Source organism: Leptonychotes weddellii, chromosome 3, assembly GCF_054177405.1.
Source record: "Leptonychotes weddellii isolate Sample4059 chromosome 3, ASM5417740v2, whole genome shotgun sequence".
NCBI lineage: Eukaryota > Metazoa > Chordata > Mammalia > Carnivora > Phocidae > Leptonychotes > Leptonychotes weddellii.
This window is the reverse complement of record NC_138371.1, coordinates 78,398,998-78,404,337: the sequence shown is the minus strand read 5'-3', so window position 1 is coordinate 78,404,337 and position 5,340 is coordinate 78,398,998. Positions and strand designations below refer to the sequence as shown.

Below are 5,340 nucleotides of genomic sequence, written 5' to 3'. Positions count from 1 at the left end.
TGTTTTCTCCTCTTCAACTTCTTAGTCAAAACACTATCTAGTAATAACTTGTATTCAAGTACTGAGTAGTTTTCAACAGGTAGTCAGATATTAAGTGCCTATCGTGTTACCACCCATGTTTAACTAAAGGGTATTCTTGCCGTATGTCATAGAAAGTAAAAGAAAGTTGTTGGAAACATTGTCTCTTTTGGCATAATTTGTTTTGATTCTTTTCACTGTTCTTTAACTGCGTATGGTCACACAGGTAAACTACAAAAGCAACTCAATGTTATTGTGAGATAACATTATGATTTTATTGAAGAATGTTCTCTGTAAAAATAGTAATGCATTCATCAGTTTCTCAAAACCAGTTAGAATTATGGGGATGAACTAGTTGAAAAAGGTGTCTAGAGTAGACTGTACTTTGTTCATGGAAATAGATATTATCTTTCACAATAATAAAATCTACCCACAATGCCTTTTTTCAAGAACTTTTATACAACTAGAAAAACTTCATAGAACAGTTCTTTTTAAGTTTAAATCACAGGAGACAGTCTGAGTAATATTCAAGGCATAAATCATGTGTCACACATCTCCAAATCACCGATTATTAACCTGGAGACCCTGAATGGTCTTCAGGGAGTCCCTTGTAATTATATGGAAAGTTGTGTGTGTATATGTGTGTATGTGTGTGTGTGTGGCATATACTTACATTTTTCTAAAGACTAGAGTCTGTTAAGTTCACCTAACTTCTAAAGGGATTTATAACACCCTCCTAGGGTTGAGAATTTCTTAATTCCTAAATATATTTTATATGACTGCTCTTTGTTAGGCACTATGCTAAGCATGGGAGCATACTGAAGATGTGGTGCTTGACCTCTACATTTTAGAGTCTAGAAATTGTTGTGAATAGGGAGGTGGGGTGGAATCATCAATCTTACCATCCTGCTAACTACCTTTCTCTCCTAATTCAACCCCACCCCATCTAATCTTCTCTAGATCTCACACTCTCCTTGGGACAAATTCTTCTTCATATAATCCATATTGAATTCTACCACCACACATTCACTGATGTTGTTCAATCAAACTGAGGTGCCCGCTCTACTCTCAATGTTGAAAGGTTCAGTTCAAGATCTACCTTCCCCAAGGTGCTTTCTCTGAGTCTCCAGAATGTTGATGACTACATATGCTCTGCTGCTTTTACGTAACTTCATTTTCCCTTCTGAACTAAGAGTAAGCTCTAGAAGGTAGGAATCACACCTTACAGACAGTATTTTTGTTTGTGTTCCTGCCTTGGTTGAGTCTACTCTAAATGCTCGTTTGTTTCCTGCTAGAGATAAATAGACTTTAGGACATCTCTCTGACCTAGATTAGAACAGAAGCATACAAAGATCTTAGAAGGAATCCAAAAGAAAAAGATGTTAAGAAAGGAGAGGAAAATAAATGACAAGCGAACAGTCAGCAAAAGAATACATGCCAAGAGAGACAGGAAGAAAAGTGTGCACTTGGAAGTACACCAAAGGTGCTGGGCTCTCCATGGAGGGTGATTGCAGATATACCACAAAGCTCTAGGAGTATTCTCAGACCTTAGGAGGTAGGCACAGTGCTGTTACTAATTGCATGCAGAAGAGAATCCTCATGGAACTTGTTCATGCCTGTGAACAAAGCTGTAGCCAAGCTCAGTAAGAGGCACATTGTCTTCCTACAGCATGAATCTTAGTAGGAGATGGAGTCTGCCAAGATTCATAAAATGTACCCACTTCTGTTCATTCCAGTGGGAATGAATGCTACTGCCAAAGTTCATAATGCTGTGAGTCTTAAAGATTTGGATGCAAATCAAAAGTTTTAAAGCACTTGAGGAGTTTTAAAATACTAATGATGTCTAGGACCCATCCCCAATGACTTTGATTCAATTGATCTGGGATAGCCCCTGGGCACTGGTATTTGTTTATACCAGGTGATTCTATGTGCCGCCAGAATGGAGAACTACTGTAATTGCCATCTAGGAAGAGAATTCGAGAACTTGGGGAGGAGGGTATAGTTGCAGGGGCAGGGGGGAAGTATGGATGGGTGGTGTTTATGTCTTTTTTCAAGGGAAGGTTATAACCGTAGAAGCAAAAACAGGATAGAAGGAGCAAACATGTGGCTACACGGACAGTGCTAAGAGTTGGTTTTATAAACTCCAACAAAGGAAAAGAGAAGTGTTTTTCATGAAGCTAGGAAAGAATATCCTTAATTTGTCAGTATCATCAAGAAGCCTCTAAGCTAAATTTTGGAAGGAGGAGAGGGAGAAAAACCCTCAGACACAACTCATAAAACCTGAAACCTTGGGGGATAAAAAAAAGGAGCAAGTGGTAAAAATACCCAGAAAATTTCAGGGAAAATAAAGGGAAACCAAAGGAAAATTTTGAGACTAAGAGGTCTGTATACCAACACACAAGGTTGAACAAGATTGATTTAACTTGGAATTTTTATGCAAGAAGGTATGCTCTTAAAGGGTATGATTCACTTCCAAGGTACTGCAAGGGACCAGGGGAAGGGAAGCAGGTACTGACTAGGAATTTAAGTGTTGACTCCCTGCTACCCAGGAAGGCCATGCGGGTGGTGAGTACTGCTTTTGCTTTCTTGTCTCAGTGCCCATTCCACTTCTCACGGGCACTAGGCTCCCACCCTGGCCATGGCCACACTCACGGTCCAGCCTGAAGCCCAAGCCAAGGTGGATGTGTTCCATGATGACCTGTGTACCAAGACAGAGAACCTACTGGGGAGCTACTTCCCCAAGAAGATTTCTGAGTTGGATGCTTTTTTTTTTTTTTTTTTGAGAGAGAGAGAAAGTGGGTGGAGGAGGATGCAGGGGAGGGGCAGAGGGAGAGATAGAGAATCTCAAGCTCCATGTGGAGCCTGACATGGGGCTGGATCTCACGACCCTGAGATCATGACCTGAGCCGAAATCAAGAGCAGACACTTAACTGACTGAGCCACTCAGGTGCCCCTGAGTTGGATGCATTTTTAAAGGAGCCAGCTCTCAATGAAGCCAATCTGAGCAATCTGAAGGCCCAGTTGGACATCCCAATGCCTGATCCAGTCAAGGAGAAAGAGGAGGAGGAGCAGAAGAAAGAGCAGAAGAAAGAAGACAAAGATGAAAAGAAGAAAGGGGAAGAAGATGACAAAGGTCCTCCCTGTGGCCTAGTGAACTGCAATGAGAAGATTGCAGTCCTCCTTCAGTGTCTAAAGCCTGAGATCAAGGATGTCATTGAGCAGCTCAACCTGGTCACCGCAGATGCAGATACCTCAGATCAAGGATGGGAACAATTTTGGACTGGCTGTCCAAGAGAAGGTGTTCAAACTGATGACAACCTTCAGACCAAGTTAGAAGCCTTCCACACTCAAACCTTCAAGTATTTCTCTCAGTGGGACGATGTTGTGAGCCAAGCAGCCCCATGTGGGTGACTATTGGCAGCTGGTGCACAAGCTCTGGATGAGGCAGAGGGCTAGGACATCCAATGGATGGTCATGGAGATCCTCAATGCTGTGTTATTACATCATCCTGAAAAGCTTTGAGAAGCTCAAGAAGCCCAGGGGAGAAAGAAAAGGAATGATCTATTGAGAATCTCCTCTCATTCTGTAATGGGCCCAGCAGAGACCTTCCTCTCTTTTACAAAGGATTCCAGATTTCCCCTGCCTTCAGCCTGTTGAGGTTTCTCCCTCCCCTTGCTTCTGAAGCATAATAAATAATCACACTATTGTTCTTCAAAAAAAAAAAAAAAAGAATGCAAGTGTTGAAGTATTAGGATTCTGGGTTCAAATCCTGGGCTTATCACTTATGATGGTGTAGCCTTGGGCAAGCAAGTGACTTTACTCCCCCAAGCCTCGGTGTCCCCATAGGTAAAATGGAAAGGATGATATCTATATTGTAAGAATTACTGTTAGTATATTTTGTATCAAATGAAATCATAGATATTAATGACCTAATATGGAATGTGGCACAGAGTAACCACTGAATAAATAGTAGCTTTTTAATATTAGTGCTATTATTAAGAATAAACGCTGGCCAAAAGGAAAAAAATTCATCCAAAAGAAAAAGATTTGCTCAAAGTAGGGAGCCATGTGCATTACAAAGATCATAATATCTGTCTTGTAGGTTATAAACCCAAGGGTGAAAGCACTTTGGAGAGAAGAGAAAAAATGGTGGTGATCTATATCTATATACTTACTTCTTCTTGGAAGTGCACTCCAGACTACCAGTCCAGGTAGAAGAGATGGTTTGGTAACAGAGACCATAAAACAGGCACAGAAGTAACATAAAGCAGTGGTGGGGGCCTTCAACCATGAGGATACCATCTGGAAGGCTTGCTTGGCAAAAACACAATATTGGATAAATTCTTGACTCACTTTGCTAAGAGTTTAAGCTCTGAAAAGGCAGATGAAGCAAGTAGGGAAACTATTTTTCTGGACTTAAATCAGACAATTAGAGATGGAGGGGTGAGTAGGGGGTGTGGAAATGATCAGGATCTTGAAAGAGAGCAGCCACTTAGCATCATGAAACTCTTAGCAAGAGGAAAAACATGGAGAGTAAACAGAATTTGGTATATGCTTAGGTTGGAGAAACATTTCACAAATCTGAGAAATCTTTTCCTGTGGAAAAGATGGTGTGGGAAGTGGGGTCTGAGTGCAGCCACGTGCATGCAGAACAAAGCTGGGAAGAGTAGGTCTTCACATATCCGGGGTTCTTACACTGTCCGGGAGTGGAGTCTACTTGTTTTCTGCTGATTGTTCTCTGTTCAAGAGGGTAGCATTGGAGTGAATGGATATACTGAGGGAATCTCATTTTGGATCGTTCTAAGGTAAGCTATATGAACAATGAGAGCTGTCCCCTTGGATACAATGACCACTAAGATACCCACCAATGAAAGATTCTTGGATTATGTCTTTAATCTCTCGCTAATTTAGAACAGAGGCCTGGACATAGCAATGCACGTCCGGCTTCCGGGCCTTAGATGACTGTGCCCCGGCAAGGATGGGTGTCTCACCCACATGCACACACACACCACTGCCCAGCCCCCTCCCACTGTGTTATGATTTGACTGCCTCGTGTACCAGCCTCTAAGCTCCAGGCATGATACTACCACCCTGCTTACTTATGCAGTGCGGCCCCTGGCACTGAATCAGTTAACCACCTGTTTTCAATTGCTATTCGGAGACTAGTGAGTGGCCTGTGTCTTAGGCCATCCTTTTTTTTTTTTTTTATTCTTATGTTAATCCCCATACATTACATCATTAGTTTTAGATGTAGCGTTCCATGATTCATTGTTTGTGCATAACACCCAGTGCTCCATGCAGAATGTGCCCTCCTCAATACCC

At 41.8% G+C, this 5,340-nt stretch overlaps 1 protein-coding gene and 1 pseudogene across 16 annotated transcripts in view; one reads left to right on the top strand and one right to left on the bottom strand.

Annotated features, from left to right (window-relative positions):
- QTMAN (queuosine-tRNA mannosyltransferase) overlaps positions 1–5,340 on the bottom strand; it is a 380,429-nt gene that overhangs the window by 101,447 nt on the left and 273,642 nt on the right. The gene's annotated exons all lie outside the window — the stretch shown is intronic.
- Positions 2,640–3,586, top strand: LOC102728946 (proteasome activator complex subunit 1-like; annotated as a pseudogene).